Consider the following 10,547-nt stretch of genomic DNA (forward strand, 5'->3'; position numbering starts at 1 on the left):
TTAATGAAATACCTTAGTTCAAACCCAAGCTTCTGAGAAAATAATCACAATAATCACCACAATATTCAGGTTCTGCAGAAATACTAAAAATGGTCATTATTGGAACAGGAAGAGATGAAATCCTATGTATAAAGGCCCAACTTACATAAAGGCCTGACTACATTAACATCCTAGCAAACCATGTTATATCATTACTAAAGTTTTGTAATTAAAACCACGCAATTTTTGCATTTAATGCAGATTGGCTTTAAAAATGGAAGTGAATTACTTCTCTCCACTGTCTCTTTAGCCAACAACAGAGAAGGCTTTTAATAAAATGTATATATAGAAAAAACAGAAAACATTCAAAATTTTTAGGAAACATGCAAGAAAAAAAAATTCAGCTCTAAATAATCTTTTAAATATTTTCATGCTTTTTATTAAACCTGTGTAATATTAGAATTATAATATTAGAATTATAATTAGAATTATAATATTAGAATTCCAGGAAAAGACAAAAATTTTGGTACACCAAAAAATAGTTTAAAGTGGCTTATTTTTTAAATGAAAGCTTCCAGAAGCATTATAGAAAACAGAAGAAAAGTTACAAATCAGTGTTGTCAACACAAACCATTTTAAAGATAGAATTAACTTGACAAATTGTTTAGGTACCTTGAAAAGTACTTTATAAGTAGTACTTGCAGCTTAAAAATGGACTATAAAAGACATTTGAATTGCATTTGGATGAATAAGAGAGAGAGAACTGTTCACACTTTGAAGTGTGGAATCAATTCAGTAAAATTAGGAAGATACCTAAACTACTTATCAAAGAAGATTCATGACCATTTGCAGCAGAACTCACCAGCTACAAAAGTAGGATGCAATTTATGCTATTTCCTCTGTATTTTAACCTTTGTCAAGTTTGAGAATAGCCAATGTCTTCATCTCCCTCCAGGAAAGTGCCAGGGGTTGTTTCAGTAGTGTACGCAACTAATGAGGAACTCTACCATCACATCCCATTGCTGCTTCAGTAGCTTTGGATAACCCAGGAGAATTTTAAATTTTACACTGTTTCTACACACTTCTTGGTTTCTTCAGACATCATATCAATTAAACTGTTAGTGGAGAATCATTTTATTCAATGTAGTGGCATCCTCCACTTCCGGTTGACTGACCTGTATTTCTCTTCCTTGGTGCCTCCCTTTACTGCAGCCATAATTAAGCAGTTACTCCAGCATGTGAACACCACACAAATCTACTAAGACATTCTCCTGTGAAAACTTGTACATTTTAGTTTCACCACAAAACATCCAAGAAAATAACACAAATTTTTCTCTGGCTTTAGAGAAGATATTACAAAGAGGTATCTATTCCCACCCAGGGGAAAGGAGCTACTGGATCTGCAGTAATCCTGAAACCTGAATCCATAAAGCTACAGAGGTCATGGCAAGGAGCAAATACTGAATTCTTGCAATACATCTGAAAATTATGATCTTTGGTGCCTGTTCTTTTTTGACATTTCTGACCCCTACAGATGAACTCTCCAAATCCATCATCTGGAGCTCTGGCCAAAATTCCCATTGCAGTCTGACCTCCCTCTCTTTAAGAGGCTTTAGAAGTAATTCCTCAAATAAAATGTAGTTAAGAACATAATTGCTGAGCAGTTTTAACTTATTTGCAGATAAGCAAACTAGGTTCATCATGACAAGTTATTTGCTGTCAAGCTTAATGATGCAGAAGGTATTGTCCATAAACTATTACAGTCCTTTGCCACAATGCTCCTCAGCCAGTAAGAACAGTTGGGATTCTTCCAGCTTTATGAACACATTTTGTCAAGCCCGAGCAGCCAGACTTTGTGACCCCACCATCTGCCATGACCTCTTGTCAGGTTCAGACAAAAGAACCGACACAGATGGCCTCAAAATGGAGATTTTCTTCATTCCCAGTTGCTGCATGTGCTTGCACCACACAGACAGAAAAACATAAAACTCAACCTTTTTTCTTCTTTAGCTGGTTTCTACTGAAATGAAGCTGCATAAAAACAGAGCCCAGAGCACATGAGACACAAAGATTGCTTTTTTTGAACTACATTTGTCCCTTCATAAGCTAAGTCTTGGTTTATAATCCACTCCCATAAAATTGCCTTTTGGTCATATATTGTATGGTACAAGGAGCCAATCAAACTGCCTGACTTGTAGCTTCTTTTAGAACATATTTTCTCATCACTTATGCCACTGATATTAAAAAGCCAGTTTGAGCATGAAATTTACCAAAGCCCAGGTAATCAAGCTCTAGTTACAGCAGAACAGTACAGGAGTTTTATCTGTACCTATGCTAACTACAAGTTAAATGCTATTCTGATGTTTTGGTGATTTTGAAGCTGAATCCCAGCGCAACAAACAGTGTGAAACAGAAAACAGTTATCTGCAGAATAACATTGCATTCCTTCTTATGTTTATTTTCTATCTACTGCCCAGTCTTACTTTTAAATTACCCCATAAGACAACACAACAGTCTTTTCTCTGCTTTACCAAACTTACCCTGGTTGCTCTTCTAAAATTTGATCAGTACAAGTCACACCCTCACCTAGACCAGCACCATGCAAAGATCCTCCTCAGTGCCAGAGGCCAGTTCCCACAGAAAGTGCCATTTATGTAATATTACATCAGTACTAAACATCTACAAATGAAGACAACTATTGGACAATCATCTAAATTGTTATGACGAAAAGTCTTTACAGAACACATGAAAGATTTTAAAAAAGAGATATTTTAGTATACTAGAATGATTTTTATCACCACTAATGAGTGCTTTTTCTCATTTGCCTGATAAACAGTATTGCAAAGTGAAAATTATTCCAGGTAACTGGGTCAGCTGAGAGGAAAGTGTGATGAGTTTCAAGAAAAAGAAACCTGTATAACACCAGTCTTTCCACAAGAAAGTAATTTATACTCTTCATATCCCCCTCCATAGTATTAACTTTCAACTGTTATAAGACTGATTTCAGAAGACAGCAGTAACAAAAAGACTCCTTATTAATCCGTACAGGCTCAGTTTTAAACCACTAATTTATGCAAAGCATCTACATGGCTTAGACCACCTGTTACACATATGCTGCTTCAGTGTGTCTCAAGTTTTCAGATCAGTAAAATTTCAGAATTATTAAGTACTTATCAGAAATCCACCTGCTCCCAGGACGTGTTTCTCCAGCTTGTTCCTAAAACATGTTTCAATATTTAACTCCTTTTTGAAAAAAAAAAAAAAGATTTAAAAAAAAAAAACCAAGACAGGAGTGCCACATAACATCCAGCTTGTCACTCAACGAAGCTCTTAAAAAACGCCAACCAAGGTATATATTCAACAAGTCACATACACAGGATGGGAAATAAGTCACCACCTTCAGCTCTCACACAGCAATTTTTATTTTGAAAATAACGTTAGAAAGTAGCTCTAAGGAAGCCTTTGAGAGGAACTTCCACCATGACATGTAAGATGAAGGTCTGGCAAGTATCATGACTTATTTTTCCAGCCTTTACTGTGAGAAACTGTATGCCTTCAAAACAGTCCTAGTAGATAACAGACAAGGTGATTAGAGAGACTGAACAAAGCAAGTCTGACTTGACCACTGAACGATATTACAAATTTTTAACGAAATAAAATAATTTGAGAAGAGTATTCAGTTTAAAAGTGTCATTGTTTAATCACCTTTACTTGAGTTTAAAGGCTGCAGCCTGAGAATCCAAAGCACAGAAGTTCTCCCAAACATACAACACAAAAAGGAAATGAGGATTACTGCTTTAAACCTAGATCCAAATGAAAGATAAAACTACCTGAACCCAAACTGAAAGTTAAGATCTCATCATACAGTTAAGATCGAGCAAAATGCCAATGTATCATCAGAAAAAATTAACTGACACCTCCTGGCAACAGCAGTAATTATAACTCAAGTTTACACAGCACAAAGAACTTGGAAAAACCGAGGAGGCATTCCTGCAAGTTCAATGAGTATAAACTGTAGCACTTCAGCTCCGCAAGGGAGATCCACCAACATGTGTGGTTTGCTAAAAGCAAATGTCCCCTCAAGGACTTAATGTAGCAAATACTGAGGCAACAAATGAATTGGATCTCATTCGGGACTGAGAGTGGATCCCAAGTGTTACATCCCAATTACTGCCACTATTTATTGTATTTACTCACTGTTGTACCTATTATTTACTACAAATGTACACAGTATATGACTGTACATGTATACATGACTAGAAAAAGCACTGTTTGATGGAAGCTACTCAATATCCTGAATTCCATCAGTGAAGACAGGTCTTAGTGAGAAGAACATGTAACACAGGAAGAAAATCCAAAGCTGGATTCAAACTCTCTCCTAGCTGAAAGTACTCAAGGTCTCCATTCATTTAACTGCAGTGCTGACCCTCAAGCTCTGCTGCTTGCCCAGTGCTGACAGTGATGGGTTCCCATTTCCAACCTGGGCCTGGCTGCTCCTCAGGTATGTTCCTTAGTGCCAGCACCAGCACTAAGCTACATGGCCAAGAACAGGGGCAGCACTCATGGCTTCTTTCTAAATCAGTGGGGTGCAGCATGTCTCTTATGGTCCAAATAAGGAGAACTTTGCATTAAACATGTGGAGTAATTCCCAAGCACTTGAACCTTTGAAGGCTCTTTAATTCCCCAAACCAGCTTACTGTCATTCAAGATAGAGTACATAGGGCCTGACATCAGCACAGGGGGGAACATTCATGCACACTTAAAGCATGATCTAAAACCTCTTTTTGAGATTTATAGACAACTTTTATCTATTCTATAAGCTCACTTTTTTGTTCTCTGACTGGGTTTCTAGCCCATAGCTGACTACTACACAGGCACAACACTTGGGAGTCTGCTGCTTCAGCAGTAAGAAGCAGGTACAACTTCCTTTCAGAGTAAACAGCACACTGTATTTTCACAAACACATTTTTGCCTGAAGAAATTTCATTTGCACAATGGATTGACATTTTAAAAAAATTTAGTGATTTGTGTGATGACTGTAAAATACCATGGTAAGATGGTCTTTGTGCAGTGCCAAGAATACATTGGCTCCTCTTTCAATCAAGCTCAGCTGAAAACAGCATCTTTTTGTCTACTGAGACTTCACACCAGCTTCTTCCTAACACCAGCCCATACACTGTATGATACATCAGAGAATGCTCTAGATATTAATCTGGTTTTATAAGTTTTAATTTTGAGATGTAAAAATTTCCAGAATTATCAGTGTATTGACAAATATATGGAAATGTTTAACCACACTGTTGAGATATACTTTTGGCTACACCCTGCAGCTGAAGGATCTTAACATCCAACGAACTGAAGATAATTTTACATTTGCATTTAATTAAAAATCACCAAGTTATATGGCAACAAAAAACTTGATTATGAAGACCTAGTAGCAATTTCTTCAATTTTCCTCATAGTTTGCTAGCAGCTTTGCTCTAGTTTAATGCCACTATTTAACTCTACTCTTGCATGGGTCGAAGATTATGACAGTATTCACCAAAGGGTAAAGGTTACAAAAATGTCATACTTCTTTAATTATAATTTGGTACAAAGGCAAAAAGGGATTTTTCTGGTGATGAACAAGCTTAAAAATACTGATTACAGCACACAACATTACCTGAAAGGCACAGTTCCATGAAATATACTGCACTGCTCTGAGATCCCACCCCTGCTAAGACTGCTACAAGGGATTTCCACTTTTACCCACTTCTTCCACTTTGCACTCCTTCCCAATGCTGCACACCCTCTACAGCTCCCATTGCTGCCTGACCCCCTCAGTGAGCCACCTCAGTTCTAATATTGTCACAATTCCAACAGTGGGGCTGACAGGGGGTACGAGAAAGTTTTCCAAATGCTGTGACCCCTGAGAGCTCCAAGGGCCACCTCAGCCTGTGCACAGGACAGGACCAACCCTCAGACCTGGCCACTGACTGACCAGTTCCATTTCTGAAAAAAGCATTCATGATCCCTCAAAATTTACTTATGGATTGAAATGTGACAAAAGGTTGCATATGGCTTGTTCATATGAAGACTACTGTATGCTTTTGAAGAATTCACTGGGGTGTGTGCATGCTTCAAAACCCATTAGGAAGGGGGATATTTTTGTCTCCAGATCACAGCTTCCTCAATTTCTTATACAGCAAGAAGCAGGATTAATAATTTGCTTTTGACAGAGAGCAGAAATCTGCTGTTATACCAAATCAATACACAAATTGTATTGATTGAAATTGTATCAGTTGCACGTATGAAGTCACTGATCTAAAAAAATGTTTGAATGTATTTGCAATTGCCAGTTGAATTTTAATAAACTGAAGCTTACAATAACCTGATTGCACCTTTAAGAGAACAGAAATATATTTCTCACATTCCTCAAATCTCAAGGTCAAGTTTATAACAAAAGGAAGTTACCTAACTCCTTCCTTCCCAGAAATGGAGAGCCCATGCACACACGGTTTCTTATTTCACTCTGAGGACATAAGCTCACTTTCACTTGCAGTTTCTAATCTCATCCATAATTACTGGTTATGTTACCACCATATATTCTTGGATGACCATTACAGTTCACAAGTGACTTTCAGTATGTCAGTGCATTGGCATTTACAATCCTTAATGAGCAGCTGATATATTTGCTTTAATTTCCACAAACAGCATTATAATAGCTGCTACCAAGGTGAAGAATTCCTCTATACAACTAAAAGTTCACAGCCTTAAAGACAGTGGGTACCTGTTGCAACCTGCTAATTTCTTTCTGACCTTATTTTTCTTTTTTCCCACCCTGAAATTTGCAATAAGAAAACAGTAAATTAAAATGGTCCCTTATTCACACAGAACATATCTGTGTACACCACCCATTGGCAAATGGATTATGAATTCCTATCAAATTAACCTTCCCATACACCCAGCCAGATGTTATAATCACCCAAGAGAGGTCAGTGAGGGACTCCATTGAACAAAAGTACTGAAGAGGTTGTAAGCCACAACTGAATCATCTGCTATTCCCACCCAAACCAACACAAATCTGGCAGCAGCAGGAACCTGATGGAACAGGAGAAACCTGCCTTGCCAAACATAGGAGCATATTCTAAGCTCCACAGAAAAAAATAAATTGAGCTGCAAGACCAGAATTACATTTCCAAATGGAGTTTGGTCTCTAGATGTTAACAAAAATTCTATGGTTTGGACACGGGCACTCCATTCACTGTTAGCAAAGAGGAACAGAAGCAGCCTCAGCTACCATCCCTGCTTCCTCTGACCTCTGTTTGTCTAAAACCGGGTGATCAGGGCACAGCCACTGACTGAAATAACAAAAAAACAGTCAAAACAACATCACCTTTACAAAGTGGATGATTTCTACAGGTCATGTTAAAACCTGGCTGGTCATGTCAGTCAAATATCCTATGGACTGTAAACCATGAAGATCCCAGCGCTGTGACAATTCTGGATAATGCCTTCAAAGACACCTCTAAAGAAACCCCTTCTAGAAATCATGCTTAAATGATCTGGGAAGTTACAAAAAATCAAGTTGTCTTCTCTTTTAAACATTATCAAGTCAGAAAGAATGAAACTATGCCAACACCTGAATTGCTGCAGTTCACAACCAGGCACACTAACAAAACCAAACACTCATCTTTTCCCAGCTTGGTTTCAGGCTCCATAGTGACAGCCAATACTGGATGTGAGCTGGCTAAAGCATTATTTTTCATGTACTACAAAAATCCAGGAGTTACTTCAGGTTTCAGTAAATACAAATATCCTCAAAAATGGCTTCACAGGAAGCTGTGGATTTTGCAAACCATGTTCTGAAAGGCAAAGAGTTTCTTCAACAGTACTAAGTGAATAACTGGACCTTGAATTATTTTCAAACATCATCTTTTTAAATTTAATTACTGTTCTGTATTTCACCAGAAGTATGATATTCTACAAAGCTGTGTTTTTGTTACAGTTCCATTACAGTGGTCTTACAAACTGAACTATTGTAGGCCTGCAGTTTTGCTTAGATTGGTTTTTATGCTATAAATAGTGAAAAGCATAAAAGTAAATTTGAGAAGTCTTTAAAGCCCTTTATTGGAACCTATCACACAGAACATCAGACCAAGGAGCAAAGGAGTTCCTTTAAAGAAACTATGAAAATAAGAGGAAAAATAATTAATTTCATTCTAATACTGGATGTTATCAAACATACATGAAGAATCAATCCAGGAACTTCCTACAAAACTCTCACTCCCTGCCACATCTGCTCCTTTTATAATACTTCCTTGCATATCCCTGGTTTCTCAGATCCCACCACAGGCATTTGTGCCCTCAGCTCCACCATGTTATGTGCCCTATTACCACACCAACACACTAGGGATGTTTTTCACCTAATACCTAAAGTTCTGTGACAAACTCATCTGATTCCAGTGGTTTCCTGGCTTTATGCGCAAGAAAATCCACAAGTGTATTTCCTTGCAGCAGAACAGACAGCTGATTTCTCCTATTTTAAGATTCACTGTTGGTTCATCAAGAGTCATGTACAGTGAATGTAATTGGAAAGGCAGTGGAGAAAGTTTTACACCATCACACTCAAAAAATGAAAAAGAAACAATTTAAGAAATTATCACTTATTAGAGACAGCCCTAAGGTAGCACACCAGAAGAAATGCAATTCCAAGAACTGAATTAGACTGGCTATGACTAGAATTCATTCTGCTCCACATTAGGATGCAGAAATTTAAATATTTCTCTCTACACAGGATGGGCTGCAGGAGTTTTCCCCCCCATGCCATGCAAGGCACTACTCTATATTGCATTTGGAGATTCACATTCAGCTTTCAAAGGCACAGTGACAGGGTTTGCACATCTAAACCAACATCATACACCCTTGATGAGGATGTAATGCTGGAACTTTGGTCCCCGATTCTTCACTAAACCTTGAACAATTTTAGCCAAAGCTACTGAAAGATCTTCACTGGGAGGGTGCTCACAACTGCTCAGGAAGTGTTTCCAGATGCACCAGAGGTCTCTGCAGGGCTGTCCAGCATAGACAAGAGCAGCCAGAGATAAGGAATGCTCTTGTCCTACTGACATCCCCTGCAGAACAGCACTGCTGCTGCCCAGCTGGGTTCTGGGCCTGTGCCTTTTACACTGGAGAGCTGCTGCCAAGATGCTCTTCTGAAAACTGCACCTTCCCACTTTGTAAAGTGAGGCCACCAGTCAGAACCCTCTGCAGCAAGTAAGAGCACTCCTCTCACTGGTGTATTTTCTGTAAAATTAATTCTATTAAGATAGTAAAAGTCAAATGGTTTCTTTTTGTTATGCAAAGAGGAAGTGGTCAAAAGAAAGCCAAATAATTTGACAGTAATATAAGATCACTCTTAAATTCACCCATGAGACAATCTTATTAATATTTAATAATTTTATTTTTTCTTCTAGTATAGAACTAAATCATTTGACCTGTTACTCTGTCCTCTTCTAGAGGCACTAGACTCACTTTACAGTAAGAAACTTTTCAAAAGAAAAGCTGACTTTGTTTTCCTTCTGACCACCTCTCCCGCCAAGTCTTTTCCATAACACAAACTTCTCATTAGTCCTCCATGCTTTTTTCAAAATGCTGTATTTAACACCCTCCACGTTAGTTTGAACAGAAGTTCCTGAAACTTAATACTTCACTGCGTAAAAACCACCGGTGAGTATACAGAGCACTGGCATAAATATGGGCTGTGAAACACAGGTCTGCATTTGCCCTGGAACACTGGTCCTCTCAGTCCTTACCACACTTGTACAGATCCATTTTTGTGTATGACAGGATATAATATAATCAAAAGAAATGAGGTTAATTTGGGAAGGGTAAAGGAATAGAGGAAATCTATTAATTTCTTTTTAACAGCATCCATTTTTATCAGCATAACATTATTTCTGAATCAAAGATTGTATCAAGTTGCAATTTGTTACAGCACTACACAACCTCCAACATTTTACTACCTTTTGTCGACATAATTAAGCTACATCAGTGATACTAGTTGAAAAAAAGGCACTGTGAGCCATATTAATGAAGAGTCAAAAAAAGAATAGAATTACTTTCAGAATTATGAAAACTGACCAAGAAATAATTTGTAAAAAATGTCTACCCGGCATATTATATCATATCAATTAAAACTATTCATTTTCTCTGTCAAATCAAGAATTTACAGAGAAAATGAAACCCAAAGTCCTTTCTCCAGAGGAGAGCAGCACAAGCTGTGATACACAGCTCGGCATCCCCCCTTTACTCAATGAGGGAGCACGCTCTCATTTGCGGTTTTCTTCCACATTTCTAGGAAGTTTGCTCATTCCGTATTTTCCTCCCATTGTTTGTATTCTGAGCTCCAGCAGACGGTGTTTACACTGGGTTCACCTCTGCCGCTGAGCCCTTTACAGCTGGAAGCCCGGGCAGGCCTGTAACTCCCAGGAAGAGGCAGGCAGGGAAGTTTTGTTGTTGTTGTGACGGACTGACCCTGTCCCTATAAGGGCGGCGGGTGAGAACAGCCCCGACACGAAGTTCAGGCA

This window comes from Geospiza fortis, unplaced genomic scaffold, assembly GCF_000277835.1.
Source record: "Geospiza fortis unplaced genomic scaffold, GeoFor_1.0 scaffold318, whole genome shotgun sequence".
NCBI lineage: Eukaryota > Metazoa > Chordata > Aves > Passeriformes > Thraupidae > Geospiza > Geospiza fortis.